We start from the raw sequence: 20277 nt of genomic DNA, 5'->3' as shown, positions 1-20277 counted from the left end.
TCTTCATCTACATCCTCTTCCATTTCCATAATATTGTCCTCAAGTACATCGCCCTTGTATAAACCCTCTACATACTCCTTCCACCTCTCTGCCTTCCCTTCTTTGCTTAGAACTGGGTTGCCATCTGAGCTCTTGATATTCATACAAGTGATTCTCTTCTCTTCAAAGGTCTCTTTAATTTTCCTGTAGGCAGTATCTATCTTACCCCTAGTGAGACAAGCCTCTACATCCTTACATTTGTCCTCTAGCCATCCCTGCATAGCCACTTTGCACTTCCTGTCGATGTCATTTTTGAGACGTTTGTATTCCTTTTTGCCTGCTTCATTTACTGCATTTTTATATTTTCTCCTTTCATCAATTAAATTCAATATTTCTTCTGTTACCCAAGGATTTTTATTAGCCCCCGTCTTTTTACCTACTTGATCGTCTGCTGCCTTCACTACTTGATCCCTCAGAGCTACCCATTCTTCTTCTTCTGTATTTCTTTCCCCCATTCCTGTCAATTGTTCCCTTATGCTCTCCCTCAAACTCTCTACAACCTCTGGTTCTTTCAGTTTATCCAGGGCCCATCTCCTTAAATTCCCACCTTTTTGCAGTTTCTTCAGTTTCAATCTGCAGTTCATAACCAATAGATTGTGGTCAGAATCCACATCTGCCCCTCGAAATGTCTTACAATTTAAAACCTGGTTCCTAAATCTCTGTCTTACCATTATATAATCTATCTGATACCTTTTAGAATCTCCAGGATTCTTCCAGGTATACAACCTTCTTTTACGATTCTTGAACCAAGTGTTAGCTAAGATTAAGTTATGCTCTATGCAAAATTCTACAAGGCGGCTTCCTCTTTCATTTCTTCCCTCCAATCCATATTCACCTACTATATTTCCTTCTCTCCCCTTTCCTACTGACGAATTCCAGTCACCCATGACTATTAAATTTTCGTCTCCCTTCACCACCTGAATAATTTCTTTTATCTCGTCATACATTTTATCAATTTCTTCATCATCTGCAGAGCTAGTTGGCATATAAACTTGTACTACTGTAGTAGGCATGGGCTTTGTGTCTATCTTGGCCACAATAATGCGTTCACTATGCTGTTTGTAGTAGCTTACCCGCACTCCTATTTTTTTATTCATTATTAAACCTACTCCTGCATTACCCCTATTTGATTTTGTATTTATAACCCTGTAATCACCTGACCAAAAGTCTTGTTCCTCCTGACACCGAACTTCACTAATTCCCAATATATCTACCTTTAACCTATCCATTTCCCTTTTTAAATTTTCTAACCTACCTACCCGATTAAGGGATCTGACATTCCATGCTCCGATCCGTAGAACGCCAGTTTTCTTTCTCCTGATAACGACGTCCTCTTGAGTAGTCCCCGCCCGGAGATCCGAATGGGGGACTATTTTACCTCCGGAATATTTTACCCAAGAGGACGCCATCATCATTTAATCATACAGTAAAGCTGCATGTCCTCGGGAAAAATTACGGCTGTAGTTTCCCCTTGCTTTCAGCCGTTCGCAGTACCAGCACAGCAAGGCCGTTTTGGTTACTGTTACAACGCCAGATCAGTCAATCATCCAGTCTGTTGCCCCTGCAACTACTGAAAAGGCTGCTGCCCCTCTTCAGGAACCAGATGTTTGTCAGGCCTCTCAACAGATACCCCTCCGTTGTGGTTGCACCTATGGTACGGCCATCTGTATCGCTGAGGCACGCAAGCCTCCCCACCAACGGCAAGGTCCATGGTTCATGGGGGATTAATAGTCATGGGTGACTGGAATTTGGTAGTAGGAAAAGGCAGAGAAGGAAACATAGTAGGTGAATATGGACTGGGGCTAAGAAATGAAAGAGGAAGCCGCCTGGTAGAATTTTGCACAGAGCACAACTTGATCATAGCTAACACTTGGTTCAAGAATCATAAAAGAAGGCTGTATAGATGGAAGAAGCCTGGAGATAATGACAGGTTTCAGATAGATTAAGACAGAGATTTAGGAACCAGGCTTTAAATTGTAGGACATTTCCAGGGGCAGATGTGGACTCTGACCACAATCTATTGGTTATGAACTGTAGACTAAAACTAAAGAAACTGCAAAAAGGTAGGAATTTAAGGAGATGGGACCTGGATGAACCAGAGGTTGTACAGAGTTTTAGGGAGAGCATAAGGGAACAATTGACAGGAATCGGGGAAAGAAATACAGTAGAAGAAGAATGGGTAGCTTTGAGGGATGAAGTAGTGAAGGCAGCAGAGGATCAAGTAGGTAAAAAGACGAGGGCTAGTAGAAATCCTTGGGTAACAGAAGAAATATTGAATTTAATTGATGAAAGGAGAAAATATAAAAACGCAGTAAATGAAGCAGGCAAAAAGGAATACAAACGTCTCAAAAATGAGAACGACAGGAACAGCAAAATGGCTAAGCAGGAATGGCTAGAGGACAAATGTAAGGATGTAGAGGCTTATCTCACGAGGGGTAAGATAGATACTGCCTACAGGAAAATTAAAGAGACCTTTGGAGAAAAGAGAACCACTTGCATGAATATCAAGAGCTCAGATGGAAACCCGGTTCTAAGCAAAGAAGGGAAAGCAGTAAGGTGGAAGGAGTATATAGAAGGTCTATACATGGGCTAAGTACTTGAGGACAATATCACGGAAATAGGAGAGGATGTAGATGAAGATGAAATGGGAGATATGATACTGCTTGAAGAGTTTGACAGAGCACTGAAAGACCTGAGTCGAAACAAGGCCCAGGGAGTAGACAACATTCCATTAGAACTACTGACAGCCCTGGGAGAGCCAGTCCTGAAAAAGCTCTACCATCTGGTGAGGAAGATGTATGAGACAGGTGAAATACCCTCAGGCTTCAAGAAGAATATAATAATTCCAATCCCTAAGAAAGCAGATGTTGACAGATGTGAAAATTACCGAACAATCAGTTTAATAAGCCACAGCTGCAAAATTCTAACGCGAATTCTTTACAGACGAATGGAAAAACTAGTAGAAGCCGACCTCAGCGAAGATCAGTTTGGATTCCGTAGAAATATTGGAACACGATAGACAATACTGACCCTATGACTTATCTTAGAAGCAAGATTAAGGAAAGGCAAACCTACATTTCTAGCATTTGTAGACTTAGAGAAAGCTTTTGACAATGTTGACTGGAATACTCTCTTTGAAATTCTGAAGGTGGCAGGGGTAAAGTACAGGGAGCGAAAGGCTATTTACAATTTGTACAGAAACCAGATGGCAGTTATAACGAGTCGAGGGACATGAAAAGGAAGCAGTGGTTGGGAAGGGAGTGAGACAGGGTTGTAGCCTTTCCCTGATGTTATTCAATCTGTATATTGAGCAAGCAGTGAAGGAAACAAAAGAAAAATTCGGAGTAGGTATTAAAATCCATGGAGAAGAAATAAAAACTTTGAGGTTTGCCGATGACATTGTAATTCTGTCAGATACATCAAAGGACTTGGAAGAGCAGTTGAACGGAATGGATAGTGTCTTGAAGAGAGCATATAAGATGAACATCAACAAAAGCAAAACGAGGATAATGGAATGTAGTCGAATTAAGTCAGGTAATGCTGAGGGAATTAGATTAGGAAATGAAACACTTAAAGTAGTAAAGGAATTTTTCTATTTGGGGAGCAAAATAAGTGATGATGGTCGAAGTAGAGAGGACATAAAATGTAGACTGGCAATGGCAAGGAAGGCGTTTCTGAACAAGAGAAGTTTGTTGACATCAAATATTGATTTAAGTGTCAGGAAGTCGTTCCTGAAAGTATTTGTATGGAGTGTAGCCATGTATGGATGTGAAACATGGACTATAAATAGTTTGGATGAGAAGAGAATAGAAGCTTTTGAAATGTGGTGCTACAGAATAATGCTGATGGTTAGATGGGTAGATCACTTAACTAATGAGGAGGTACTGAATAGGATTGGGGAGAAGAGAAGTTTGTGGCACAACTTGACTAGAAGAAGGGATCGGTTGGTAGGACATGTTCTGAGGCATCAAGGGATCACCCATTTAGTACTGGAGGGCAGCGTGGAGGGTAAAAATCTTGGAGGGAGACCAAGAGATGAATACACTAAGCAGATTCAGAAGGATGTAGGTTGCAGTAGGTACTGGGAGATGATGAAGCTTGCACAGGACAGAGTAGCATGGAGAGCTGCATCAAACAAGTCTCAGGACTGAAGACCACAACAACAACAATAATAATAATCCCCATGGAGGCCCGGGAAAAAAATAGGCCTCCGGTATGTTCTGCCAGTATTTACTACCATTTACGACAAAAAGAACAAACCACTAATAGGGCTAACCTGCCTTTTAGTGTGATTAGTTGGTTCAGGACAGAACTAATGAAGTCTCGGACAAGCACTGTCATATTCGGAGACGACGCTTGAAACCTATGCCCGTCCACAATGGTAACGACACTGCTAGCCACACGGAAAATGATTTAAATCCAAATAGAAGTGTTTTGCAGGATATGCTTCCTGCAACCACTCTAGAAAGAAAACAAAGACAGAGGATGAGATGGTCAGACACTTAGGAACCAACACAACTGGATACATATCTCAAGTATACACAACATTTATTACCAGATATCCAGAATTAAAATTTATAACAGAACAACGACTAGCTAATCAGATCCGTGTAATAAACAAAAATAACAGGATACCCCAGTCAGAATTAGAAAACATCAAACAACGAGTACAACAAATACTGGAACAAAATAATGCGCAATCAGAAGATGAAGAAGAAGAAGAAAATACAGTAATAGACTCAAACATCCCAGAGCAAACAAACAAAGAACAACACACATCAATTAAACAATCGTAGGAAAACAAAATCTTAAGACAGCCACCAGAACAAGCACAAATAGAACATGAAGTGACACACATGTTAGATATAGAAGAAAAATTTCAGCTGACATATGTAGAATACAAAGACACAAATACAGACATTAGACCATTCTTGCATAGACCACCAAGTAACCCACAAGTCGAAACAACAATAACAACTATCAACACAATTATACACAGCAAAATAAATGAAAATACAACTATGGACGAGTTACAACTACTGGTTTATATAGGAGCACTCACCACACTAAATATACATACTAGGATGAGATCAGAACCAACCAACACACAGAAGAAACCCACAAAACCAGTATGGCAACACAGGCTACAGATCAGAATAGAAAAACTGAGAAAAGGCATCGGACAGCTAACACAATTTATAAGAAATGAAATATCAGACAAAAAATGAAAAAGGTTTGGTAAAATCTCACAACAGGAAGCGATAGAGCAATTATATGAAAAGAAGCAGAAATTACAACCATTGGCCAAATGACTTAGAAGATACAATAAAAGTGAAAATAGAAGGAAACAAAACCAAACATTCAACACAAACCAAAAGAAATTTTACCAGACAGTAGATAATACACACATTAAAATAGACAATCCACCAAACATAACAGACATGGAACACTTCTGGAGCAACATATGGTCAAACCCGGTACAACATAACAGACATGCATGGTGGATACAAGCAGAAACAGACACATACAAGATGATACCACAAATGCCAGAAGTGATAATTTTGCAACATGAAGCCACCCGAGCAATTAATGCTACGCACAGTTGGAAAGCCCCTGGAAAAGATAAAATAGCAAATTTCTGGCTACAGAAGTTCACCTCAACACATTCACATATGACTAAATTATTTAACACTTACATTGCACACCCATACACAGTCCCTGATACACTTACACAAGGAATAACTTATCTGAAACCTAAAGATCAAGCAGACACAGCAAACCCAGCAAAATATCGCCCCATAACATGCCTACCAACAAAATACAAAATATTACCTTCAGTCATTACACAGAAATTAATGACACATACGACACAGAACAAAATTATAAATGAAGAAGAAAAAGGCTGCTGCAAAGGAGCACGAGGATGTAAAGAGCAACTGATAATAGATGCAGAGGTGACATATCAAGCTAAAACTAAACAAAGGTCATTACACTATGCATACATTGATTACCAAAAAGCTTTTGATAGTGCACCCCACTCATGGTTACTACAAATATTGGAAATATACAAAGTAGATCTTAAATTGATACAGTTCCTAAACATACTAATAAAAAATTGGAAAACCGCACTTAATATCCAAACAAATTCAAATAATATCACATCACAGCAAATACAGATTAAGCGTGGAATATACCAAGGAGACTCATTAAGTCCTTTCTGGTTCTGCCTTGCTCTAAACCCACTATCCAACATGCTAAATGATACAAATTATGGATATAATATTACTGGAACATACCAACACAAAATCACACATTTGCTATACATGGATGATCTAAAAATAGTGGCACCAACAAATCAACAACTCAACCAATTACTAAAGATAACAGAAGTATTCAGCAATGATATAAATATGGCTTTTGGAACAGACAAATGTAAGAAAAATAGCATAGTCAAGGGAAAACACACTAAACAAGAAGATTACATATTGGATAACCACAGTGACTGCACAGAAGCAATGGAAAAAACAGATGCCTATAAATGTCTAGGATACACACAAAAAATAGGAATAGATAATACAAATACTAAAGAAGAACTAAAAGAAAAATATACACAAAGACTAACAAAAATACTGAAAACAGAATTGACAGCAAGAAACAAGACCAAAACTATAAATACTTACGCTATACCAATATTGACCTACTCATTTGGAGTAGTGAAATGGAGTAACACAGACCTAGAAGCAATCAATACACTTACACGATCACAATGCCACAAATATAGAATACATCACATACATTCAGCAACAGAAAGATTCACATTAAGCAGAAAGGGGATTTATCGACATAAAAAACCTACATTATGGACAGGTAGACAATTTAAGAAAATTCTTTATAGAACGAGCAGAAACTAGCAAAATACACAAAGCAATCACTCATATAAATACATCAGCTACACCACTGCAATTTCATAACCACTTCTACAACCCTTTAGATCACATAACATCAACAGATACGAAGAAAGTAAATTGGAAAAAGAAAACACTACATGGCAAGCACCCGTATCATCTAACACAGCCACACATCGATGAGGACGCATCCAACACATGGCTAAGAAAAGGCAATATATACAGTGAGATGGAAGGATTCAAGATTGCAATACAGGATCAAACAATAAACACCAGATATTACAGCAAGCATATTATTAAAGATCCCAATACCACAACAGATGAATGCAGACTTTGCAAACAACAAATAGAAACAGTAGATCACATCATAAGCGGATGTACAATACTAGCAAATACAGAATACACCAGAAGACATGACAATGTAGCAAAAATAATACATCAGCAACTTGCCATACAACATAAACTAATAAAACAACACGTTCCCACATCAAGTATGCACCACAAAATGTTCTGGAGAATGATGAATACAAATTACACTGGAACAGAACCTTTATAACAGATAAAACAACACCACATAACGAACCTGACATCATACTCGCCAATAAAAAGAAGAAATTAACACAACTAATCGAAATATCCATACCCAATACAACAAATATACAGAAGAAAACAGGAGGAAAATTGAAAAAGACATCCAACTGGCTGAGGAATTCAAGGAAATGTGGCATCAGGATAAAGTTGACATTATACCAATTATACTATCAACTACAGGAGTCATACCACACAATATCCACCAGTACATCAAGGCAATACAGCTACATCCAAACGTATATATACAACTACAGAAATCTGTAATTATTGATACATGTTCAATTACCCGAAAGTTCATAAATGCAATGTAACATATACCGTACAGTTAAAAGGAAGTCTCGCTTGATCAAGGTCCACGTCACTTTCCATTTTTAACCAGACGTAACGTCTGAGAAAGGAAGGAAATAATAATAATAATTACTGTTTCATATTTGATAATGTCATTACTGAAACAATATTTTTAAAGCAATATAATTATTATGATACTTGTACAGAAAAATTGGCAAACCCATGCATAGAGAGTATGAGAGAGGACTTTACAGTTCTAAACTTGGTAGATAAAATAATACATGAAAGAATTTGTTCTAGTCAAACTGATTTCTTTGTATTTGAAATTTATTGTGACACCTGGTACATTAGTGTTCATGTACCCTCAGCAAACTATGACAAAAATTTTCTAGAAAATCATTCAGGTTAAGGACATCGTATAACATTGTGAAAGTGCACAATATGATGATGGAGGATTAAACATGAAAAAACAGCCATATGGATGCCCCATTTGCTGAATTCTAATGAAAAGCAATGGTGAAAATGAATTTCTGAGCTGTTTCAAATAAAATACTGCTGATTTGTTATTGTAAATAAGATGTGCACCAACCATTTCATGGTCTACATGAAACTGCATTGGAAGAAGTTTGTATAGGTTGCTGGCCTTGCAACAAATAGACAAAGTGGGTTTCAGCTGCCAAAACAGCAATGTCCAAATTTTACAGGGCTGTAATAATGGAGTTTTCTTGAAAAGAATAAAACAGCGTATTGCAAATATTGCCATGTTTCCTACACTAAATTGTTGAAAAGGTTGGTGGAAAGACACTTGGGGGGGATTGGGGGGGACAGGAGGGTGAGAGGGGGGGGGGGGTGAGGGGGGACAGGAGGGTGAGAGGGGGGGGTGAGGGGGGACAGGAGAGTGAGAGGGGGGTGATGGGGAAGGGGGGACAGGGGGGAGGGTGGGAGGGAGGAAGGGAGGCAGGGAGAGTCAGTCAGCTGTTTGGTGAAATGATGTGTCTGAAAGTAGGAAATAAAATAGAAAAATTGAAGAACCATTGAATGATGCACAAAATCAGTTACAGAAAATGAGGTGCCAACTGATAATGTCAAGTTCAATCACATATACACCATCATCAGTTATTTTGCTCCCCAAATGTTGGCACAGATTGGCAGACACTGTGAATCAGGTGCTGCCAGTGAAATATTGTTGGTAATGTCAGCTGCTGTCCTGCGTAGAACAGAATACCATCTGGTATTCCCGTATTGTCCTTCAGATGCCACAGAATACTGAGGGATATGTGAAAATTTTTCAGCATGCCATTTGACATTTTTCTTAGGTAAAAACTCACTTTATTGAGCCGTGTTGTAGGTCAGTATACTTTTTCCAGCTTTTTTCCAATGTGGGTATTCATCCTGCCCAATGTTTGAACATTAGGTGTTTCCAAATCACTGAGTGCCAGATCCATGCATATTTGCTGCAGTCCACTTGTCCCTATAAGAGACATGTTCACTTGAGTTACATTTTCCACTGGCATGTTCTTGTAATGGCACATGTGCATTTAAGACGTACTTTGAAACCCAGTGTATTCATTTTGTGCTAAGAGTGTGGAGGCATGACAGACATGGTTGTCAACACAGTGCTTGAAGAGGAGGCATAAGCATGGGCGGAAAGTATACTGTCAACAAACTTGCGGCATACTGTAAGGGATATGGGTGTAAGCCATTCCCACAATTTTGGCATGTGTGGCATAAAGGTGATCACCTTCAAAAGGTTTCCACCCTTAACTCAGATAATTTCCCACGTCAAACTGAATTCTGCCACTGCTTTTTGCAAAAGTGTGCCATTCAATTGGACTTTCTGAACCGTGTACTTTCTCCAGATGTGGCATCCTTTATATGAGAGGGTATGTTGAACAGCCAATATCAACAATTGCAAGTACAAGAAACTCTGCTCACAACCTTTTGTGTGTGGTCAGCAAGATCAGTTCACAGTCAACATTTGGGCCGGTTTGGTAGGTGATAATCTTGTTGCTCCATGCATGTTCCCCCATCAGCTGAACGCAGACAGATACTTAATCTTTTTATGACAAACTCTGCCAGAGTTGTTGGAATGTGTTCCACTCAACATGCGGCAGCAAATGTGGTACCAACACAGTGGTGCACCAGAGCACTTTGCACATGCAATGCAAATGCATTTGGATAAAACCTTTGGTGAGAACTGGATAGAGCATGGTGGGTTGCTGGAACGGCCTGTACATTCCCCCAACTTGAAGCCCATTGGTTTTTTCTTGTTTGCCCACCTCAAATCTGTTGTCTATGAAAAACCCACTGAGACTGATGAAGAGCTCATAGTGTGCATTATGACAGCCTCTAATGCAATTTACACTTTGCCTCAAGTGTTAGAAAGTGTGTGACTGTCACTCCAACGTCGTTGCATGGCATGCGTTCAAGGAGGGCATAATTATGAGCACTTCATGTAACTGTTTCCAAATAGAGATTACAAAACTTCTCATGTACCTTGATGACAAAAATACATTGAAAACATTGTCCTGCAGACCTGCCACCATGATGGCAATGGCAAAGAAAGCGTTTCTGAAGAAGAGAAATTTGTTAACATCCAGTATTGATTTAAGTGTCAGGAAGTCATTTCTGAAAGTATTCGTATGGAGTGTAGCCATGTATGGAAGTGAAACATGGACGATAAATAGTTTGGACAAGAAGAGAATAGAAGCTTTCGAAATGTGGTGCTACAGAAGAATGCTGAAGATTAGATGGGTAGATCACATAACTAATGAGGAAGTATTGAATAGGATTGGGGAGAAGAGAAGTTTGTGGCACAACTTGACCAGAAGAAGGGATCGGTTGGTAGGACATGTTCTGAGGCATCAAGGGATCACCAATTTAGTATTGGAGGGCAGCGTGGAGGGTAAAAATCGTAGAGGGAGACCAAGAGATGAATACACTAAGCAGATTCAGAAGGATGTAGGTTGCAGTAGGTACTGGGAGATGAAAAAGCTTGCACAAGATAGAGTAGCATGGAGAGCTGCATCAAACCAGTCTCAGGACTGAAGACCACAACAACAACAACAACAACTTGCTGTACACAATTTCAAGTATCATTCAAAGGCACATCAAATGTTTCTAAAACATATTTTATTTCTTGCTTCTGGAAAATCATTTCACAATCCATTTGACTTTTTTCTCAATTTTTTTTTTAAATTTCAAGTTCTGTTTACAAAGTATTAAATACTGTTTCACTTGCACAGACAGTATAGTCTGCAAAGATTTTTTTTTTTTTTTGCTTTTTTTTAAATTATTTAATTTAACTGCAACACCTTCTAAACTTTTGCTAATTAAGGCCACAAAATCATCTTTTCATAGTGTATTTCTGACCAAAAAACAAGTCTGGTGGCCTGAGTCCATGGTTTTTGTTAATCTTGCCTTTGCATTTTTGTGATTTTACTTCCATACAAACTTTCATCCTTCAACACACATTTCTTTCCGTCTAACCGAGAAGTGAAATATCGATTTTCATAGCTTTAAAAATTTAATGTAATGAAATATTTTCTTAAAAATATTCATCAACTACTTCTCAGCCATGGCAACTGGTGCTAGTTATGCTCCACATGCATCACTGATATCGACACTCGTCTGGTCTTGTACCTCTAACTGTTCCACCTTTGGTTTTCCAGGTTGCCATGTGGCCGGGTCTCTCTCTCTCTCTCCGGTCGGCGTTCAATGAGCCAACATGTTTTGAAGGCAGACCCTTGTCTCAATCCACTGTGCCTGGGCCTCACCGACCTCGTCGGGCGCACGGTGCTGATTAGTTGACACGTTTGCATGCGAAATGGTGGCGAGAGTACGTGACCTCATGCTGGACATCATCTCATCGCGTAACTGGAAGCATAAAGTTATGTATGATTCATATTCTGCTGTTAACTTGTGACACTTATCATGGCATGTTGTATCTACCAGAGATCAGTTACGGATGGTTTTGAATAAGAGAGTGTTATACGAAACTTACGAAGTCTAAGGCTTCGAAGTGTTGTTTCCGCGGAGCGGAATCTAATAATTTCGGCAAATACAAAAGGGAACAGAGTTTTACTGCTTGTTTTAAAGGTTCCTTGCATTGTTAATTTGATGTGGTATGTTAACTATTGTACTCTTCGCCCAGTTTTGGTTTTAGACTTTCTTTTAATATGAAGGGCAGAGCTTTTGTTAAGTCAGTGTAATCTTAATTGTTCTTTTATTCGGTAAATGTCCCAGTTTGGTTTTCAGTTATGTTACAGATAGTCACATAGTTAGTAAGACTTGCATGGTCTTGAAGTTAATCACAAGCTGAATTTGTCTGCCGAGTGGATTATTTGCTGTTGCAGAAATGGTCTGGTATGTGGGACAGATGGTGTTTGTCGCCTTGGTGGGCAGGCTGAGATCGTGTGTGTTTGGCTTGTTTTCTGTCCTGGCTTGCAGCCTAATCATCTTCGAAATAGCTTGGTGGTTGCTTTCTACTCATTTGTTCCGAGTACCACTGTGCGTAAGACGCACTTCCGTCCTTCAGTTAAATATCCGGCCTGTCCCCCAGGACGGACAAGATCTTTTCATAAGCAACTCAAGGTGAATCATTAGTATTGTGTAAATTTTGGTTATGTAAGCAATGAACTTGATCCTTTTGCAATCAGATCTAATTATTATCTTTAAAACACTGTTCATTGTATTAATTAATGATCTAATCACACAGTTTTTCTAAGTTTGGTGAAGGACAAGCATCCCAAATTTAAAGACTTGATCTTTGGTAATTCCATTTGTATCTTTTTAAGGAGGGGGTGGGCAGACAGTTAAAGTCAGTTGCATATTTTCTTAAGAGGGCAAAGGTCTAAATTAAATTTTTACATTGTTACTCTGATTCTGTAATAATGAAATTTGTCCTTTAGTTGAAATTAAAATTATGTACCAAGCACAAGTTTGTCCATTAGCAAAGATCCCTAACTTCCTATCTCCTTTGAGTAGCTGTGGTTAAATTGCAACTTCGGTTTCTCTAGCACGTAACTTGAGCAGAAACACAGTTCAACTTCACTCCCTTACAGTTAAGTTTCCAACCGATAAGTAAAATACCACTTTTCCTACATGTAGTTTTAAAAATGTTTTATTAGTTCTTTAATAAACATTTAATTAAAAAAAAAACAACTTTCACCCTTTATTTCATACCCATTATTGTTACATTTTCAAAAATCCAGAAACACTAGCTACAAGATTACCTTAATAGTGACATTGTTCAAAAAACGTTTCATCCCCTATTTCACCCTCTTAGGGGTGGAATTTCGAAAAATTCCTTCATAAACATTGCCTATAGTATAAGATCAACATCTCTGCAAATTTCAAGTTTCTTTCGTTGTGGTTTGAGTTAGGCGATGCTGAGTGAGTGAGTGAGTGAGTGAGTCAGTCAGTCAGGACATTGCCCTTTAGACAGCGTGTATCTGAAATTAATGTATAAAATGAAAGGGCTGGTACAGTAGCTCGCACCAAGCATATTTCACATAGCAACCCATGCCTGCATTCCTCAGTGTAAGGCGCCAGGCACTGTTTAGTGTTGTGCAGTGCCAAGAGGGTAGGTACACAACATACCATCTGAGCCATCATGGTGGCAGGTCTGCAGGACAATGTTTTCAATGTATTTTTGTCATCAAGGTACATGAGAAGTTTTGTAATCTCTATTTGGAAACAGTTACATGAAGTGCTCATAATTATGCCCTCCTTGAACGCATGCCATGCAACGACGTTGGAGTGACTGTCACACACTTTCTAACACTTGAGGCAAAGTGTAAATTGCATTAGAGGCTGTCATAATGCACACTATGAGCTCTTCATCAGTCTCAGTGGGTTTTTCATAGACAACAGATTTGAGGTGGGCAAACAAGAAAAAACCAATGGGCTTCAAGTTGGAGGAATGTACAGGCCGTTCCAGCAACCCACCATGCTCTATCCAGTTCTCACCAAAGGTTTTATCCAAATGCATTTGCATTGCATGTGCAAAGTGCTCTGGTGCACCACTGTGTTGGTACCACATTTGCTGTCGCATGTTGAGTGGAACACATTCCAACAACTCTGGCAGAGTTTGTCATAAAAAGATTAAGTATCTGTCTGCGTTCAGCTGATGGGGGAACATGCATGGAGCAACAAGATTATCACCTACCAAACCGGCCCAAATGTTGACTGTGAACTGATCTTGCTGACCACACACAAAAGGTTGTGAGCAGAGTTTCTTGTACTTGCAATTGTTGATATTGGCTGTTCAACATACCCTCTCATATAAAGGATGCCACATCTGGAGAAAGTACACGGTTCAGAAAGTCCAATTGAATGGCACACTTTTGCAAAAAGCAGTGGCAGAATTCAGTTTGACGTGGGAAATTATCTGAGTTAAGGGTGGAAACCTTTTGAAGGTGATCACCTTTATGCCACACATGCCAAAATTGTGGGAATGGCTTACACCCATATCCCTTACAGTATGCCGCAAGTTTGTTGACAGTATACTTTCCGCCCATGCTTATGCCTCCTCTTCAAGCACTGTGTTGACAACCATGTCTGTCATGCCTCCACACTCTTAGCACAAAATGAATACACTGGGTTTCAAAGTACGTCTTAAATGCACATGTGCCATTACAAGAACATGCCAGTGGAAAATGTAACTCAAGTGAACATGTCTCTTATAGGGACAAGTGGACTGCAGCAAATATGCATGGATCTGGCACTCAGTGATTTGGAAACACCTAATGTTCAAACATTGGGCAGGATGAATACCCACATTGGAAAAAAGCTGGAAAAAGTATACTGACTTACAACACGGCTCAATAAAGTGAGTTTTTACCTAAGAAAAATGTCAAATGGCATGCTGAAAAATTTTCACATATCCCTCAGTATTCTGTGGCATCTGAAGGACAATACGGGAATACCAGATGGTATTCTGTTCTACGCAGGACAGCAGCTGACATTACCAACAATATTTCACTGGCAGCACTTGATTCACAGTGTCTGCCAATCTGTGCCAACATGTGTACCAGGAGGAAGAGACTTCAAGGTGGGTCAAGAAACAGTTTACTTCATGCCACAGCCACCACACACACTGAATGACTATGAGGGTACTAAGCACTGATCAGTGCCCTCGTCTTGCACTTAGCGGAGGGTCTAAATAAAATGCTTTATAAGTTCTGTGAGCTAAGGTCTTAACAGGCACAGAAAATGGTCAGTCAGGTTGTTCAGCAAGTGTGAACTGAAGTACTGTTTACATGTTTGATGACGGATGGAAGTTTGGGACTGGCCATGAAGCGTACACGGATAGCCTAATGGTAAGGCAACCACTTGCGATAGTGGGAAATCTGGGTTCAAGTCCCAGTCCAGCACAAATTTTCATTGAAGTCATTCCATTACACAGTTGATGGTTGTCCATATTCGCAACTGTGAATACAATTCATAGGTTACCAAACATGTTCAACACCACATATCTCTAGTCTTAACGAACGATGTTGCCACAACCACAGAATATAAAAACATAACAAATATAATTAAGTTTATCATTATAAAATTAAAAATGAACATAGTAATTCCCTATTAATTGTGTTCCTTTAGTTACACTGACTTGGCCATTCTACACCGGGGCATTTCAGTGTAATACCAATTTAAATTCTCTATGTATAAACCATCCTTAAATATTTTGTCCATTATCTACAGGCAAAAAGCTTTAACTGATCTATAAATGTAGACTCCCCCCATGATCCATGGACCTAGCCGTTCGTGGGGAGGCTTGCGTGCCTCAACGATACAGATAGCTGTACCGTAGGTGCAACCACAACGGAGTGGTATCTGTTGAGAGGCCAGACAAATGTGTGGTTCCTGAAGAGGGGCAGCAGCCTTTTCAGTAGTTGCAGGGGCAACAGTCTAGATGATTGACTGATCTGGCCCTGTAACACTAACCAAAACGGCCTTGCTGTTGTGGTACTGCGAACGGCTGAAAGCAAGGGGAAACTACAGCCGTAATTTTTCCCGAGGACATGCAGCTTTACTGTATGATTAAATGATGATGGCATCCTCTTGGGTAAAATATTCCAGAGGTAAAATAGCCCCCATTTGGATCTCTGGGCAGGAATTACTGAAGAGGACGTCAGTATCAAGAGAAAGAAAACGCATTCTATGGATCGGAGCGTGGAATGTCAGATCCCTTAATCGGGCAGGTAGGTTAGAAAATTTAAAAAGGGAAATGGAAAGGTTAAAGTTAGATATAGTGGGAATTAGTGAAGTTCGGTGGCAGGAGGAACAAGACCTTTGGTCAGGTGAATACAGGGTTATAAATACAAAATCAAATAGGGGTAACGCAGGAGTAGGTTTAATAATGAATAAAAAAATAGGAGTGCGGGTGAGCTACTACAAACAGCATAGTGAACGCATTATTGTGGCCAAGATAGAGACGAATCCCATGCCTACTACAGTAGTACAAGTTTATATGCCAACTAGCTCTGCAGATGATGAAGAAATTGATGAAATGTATGATGAGATAAAAGAAATTATTCAGGTAGTGAAGGGAGACAAAAATTTAATAGTCATGAGTGACTGGAATTTGAGAGTAGGAAAAGGGAGAGAAGGAAACATAGTAGGTGAATATGGATTGGGGGTAAGAAATGAAAGAGGAAGCCACCTGGTAGAATGTTGCACAGAGCATAACTTAATCATAGCTAACACTTGGTTCAAGAATCATGAAAGAAGGTTGTATGCATGGAAGAACCCTGGAGATACTAAAAGGTTTCAGATAGATTATATAATGGTAAGACAGAGATTTAGGAACCAGATTTTAAATTGTAAGACATTTCCAGGGGCAGATGTGGACTCTGACCACAATCTATTGGTTATGAACTGTAGATTAAAACTGAAGAAACTGCAAAAAGGTGGGAATTTAAGAAGATGGGACTTGGATAAGCCGACTAAACCAGAGGTTGTACAGAGTTTCAGGGAGAGCATAAGGGAACAATTGACAGGAATGGGGGAAACAAATACAGTAGAAGAAGAATGATTAGCATTGAGGAATGAAGTAGTGAAGGCAGCAGAGGATCAAGTAGGTAAAAAGACGAGGGCTAGTAGAAATCCTTGGGTAACAGAAGAAATATTGAATTTAATTGATGAAAGGAGAAAATACGAAAATGCAGTAAATGAAGTAGGCAAAAAGGAATACAAACGTCTCAAAAATGAGAACGACAGGAAGTGCAAAATGGCTCAGCAGGGTTGGCTAGAGGACAAATTTAAGGATGTAGAGGCTTATCTCATGAGGGGTAAGATAGATACTGCCTACAGGAAAATTAAACAGACCTTTGGAGAAAAGAGAACCACTAGCATGAATATCAAGAGCTCAGATGGAAACCTAATTCTAAGTAAAGAAGGGAAAGCAGAAAGGTGGAAGGAGTACATAGAGGGTCTATACAGGGGCGACGTTCTTGAGGACAATGTTATGGAAATGGAAGAGGATGTAGATGAAGATGAAATGGGAGATATGATACTGCGTGAAGAGTTTGATAGAGCACTGAAAAACGTAAGTCGAAACAAGGTCCCGGGAGTAGACAACATTCCATTAGAACTACTGACAGCCTTGGGAGAGCCAGGTCTAACAAAGCTCTACTATCTAGTGAGTGAGATATATGAGACAGGCGAAATTCCCTCAGACTTAAAGAAGAATATAATAATTCCAATCCCAAAGAAAGCAGGTGTTGACAGATGTGAAAATTACCGAACTATCAGTTGAGTAAGTCACAGCTGCAAAATACTAACGTGAATTCTTTACAGACGAATGGAAAAACTGGTAGAAGCTTACCTTGGGGAAGATCGGTTTGGATTCCGTATAAATGTTGGAACACGTGAGGCAATACTGATCCTACGACTTATCTTAGAAGCAAGATTAAGGAAAGGCAAACCTATGTTTCTAGCATTTGTAGACTTAGAGAAAGCTTTTGACAATGTTGAGTGGAATACTCTTTTTCAAATTCTGAAGGTGGCAGGGGTAAAATACAGGGAGCGGAAGGCTATTTGCCATTTGTACAGAAACCAAATGGCAGTAATAAGAGTCGAGGGACATGAAAGGGAAGCAGTGGTTGGGAAGGGAGTGAGACAGGGTTGTAGCCTCTCCCCAATGATATTCAATCTGTATATTGAGCAAGCAGTAAAGGAAACAAAAGAAAAGTTCAGAGTAGGTATTAAAATCCATGGAGAAGAAATAAAAACTTTGAGGTTTGCCGATGACATTGTAATTCTGTCAGAGACAGCAAAGGACTTGGAAGAGCAGTTGAATGGAATGGATAGTGTCTTGAAAGGAGGGTATAAGATGAACATCAACAAAAGCAAAACGAGGATAATGGAATGTAGTCGAGTTAACTCAAGTGATGCTGAGGGAATTAGATTGAGAAATGAGAAACTTAAAGTAGTAAAGGAGTTTTGCTATTTGGGGAGCAAAATAACTGATGATGGTCGAAGTAGAGAGGATATAAAATGTAGACTGTCAATGGCAAGGAAAGCGTTTCTGAAGAAGAGAAATTTGTATTGATTTAAGGGCCAGGAAGTCATTTCTTAAAGTATTTGTATGGAAGTGAAACATGGACGATAAATCGTTTGGACAAGAAGAGAATAGAAGCTTTTGAAATGTGGTGCTACAGAAGAATGCTGAAGATAAGGTGGGTAGATCACATAACTAATGAGGGGGTATTGAATAGAATTGGGGAGGAGTTTGTGGCACAACTTGACTAGAAGAAGGGATCGGTTGGTAGGACATGTTCTGAGGCATCAAGGGATCACCAATTTGGTACTGGAAGGCAGCGTGGAGGGTAAAAATCGTACAGGGAGACCAAGAGATGAATACACTAAGCAGATTCAGAAGGATGTAGGCTGCAGTAGGCACTGGGAGATGATGAAGCTTGCACAGGATAGAGTAGCATGGAGAGCTGCATCCTACCAGTCTCAGGACTGAAAACAACAACAACAACAACAACAAATGTAGACTAGGCCACAAAGAGGGCTGGTAATCCAAATGCACCTGTAGCTTAATCTTATTCAAGTCATAATATTTTGCTGCAGATTCCATTGACTATGACAAAAAGCTGTAAATTCACAGTAAATCTCCAATTAAAAATCACAAATCTTTATTAATTTGATTTTCCGATTATTATTATTACTATTATTATTATTAATCATTCACCAAGTTCAATGAATTACTCACAAGAGTGCCGGAATGTGGTGCTCCCCGTGGTTGTACCTTCCTATTTGTTCATGAGCTGTAATCTCAGGATATTACTTCATACCATGTCACTACTTTATGACTGTTGAAAAAAGCTTGAAAAGTTCAGAATTTGTTTTCCTAAGCCTACAGTAGTTGCGGGAAGTCAATGATATAGCAACATGCCCAATTTCAAAAACAAATAAAACCACATCTCAGAGTAACATGACATTATCGTACTCCTGAATAGAATGACTATAAGGAACACTACAATAATCTCTCAAACTCCATGTAAATTTCAAACTGACAGCTTGAGGTACAAAGGAATGCTAACATCTCGTATGTTGCAGACAATGAGAATCCTCATTGCCCCAGGGCTCCTTACTCGCTACGCTCCTTCAAGCTAGGATGCTGTAGCATGGAATAACAATGTCCAACAAGTAACCCAGATCTTGGTAAAACTGCAACCACTCTTCAACCCTGCAGATGCGCTGCACTCATCTCTACAAGTTTACATGCACAAACAGTAAGTTCTAAAAAGTTTGAGAACCTAAATTATTTAACTAATAAAATTATGGTCAACTGTCATGACCATCATTAGTCAGTTAGGTAAACAATGGGTATTATCACTTTACCAAAGTGATGTTACACTACACTGCTTTTAGTATACGCAAGTGATTTATCAAGAAAGTCTGCAGCACTATCAGCTGACAAAGCTATGGTGTACGGAATGATCATAAGAAAATGAAGGAAGACTCAGCCAAAGTTTCCATTTTCGTGTAATGAATGGCTACTCTATCTGAATGTAGTTAAATGTAAGATGTTGCTTATAACAAAGGGAAATAATCTGATCGTAGCACATTACAAGACTGAGGCGAACATCTTGGTCATGCAACATCATAGAAATGGGGTGGTGGTACAAAGCAGTGATATGAAATGGGCCAATAATGTGAAATCCGTATTAGAAAGGGTGAGTTGAAAACATATTTGTTGGAAGGGTTCTTTGAAAATGCAGCGCACCTGTGAAGAAATCACATACAAGACACCAATGCAACAAATTTTAGAGTACTGTTCTAACATTTGAAATCCTTGTCAAATAGGCAAGAAAATAGGCATGAAGTCAATACAGAGATGTGGAACTATGATTAAATTAAATGGGAATCCTTAGAAGAAGGACAATGTAGTTCTCACGAAATACTGTTGATTATATTTGCATTATCTGTATTTGGAGAA

This window comes from Schistocerca americana, chromosome 1 (genome assembly GCF_021461395.2).
Source record: "Schistocerca americana isolate TAMUIC-IGC-003095 chromosome 1, iqSchAmer2.1, whole genome shotgun sequence".
Lineage (NCBI taxonomy): Eukaryota > Metazoa > Arthropoda > Insecta > Orthoptera > Acrididae > Schistocerca > Schistocerca americana.
The sequence above is the reverse complement of the archived record's forward strand: the minus strand, read 5'-3'. Positions refer to the sequence as shown.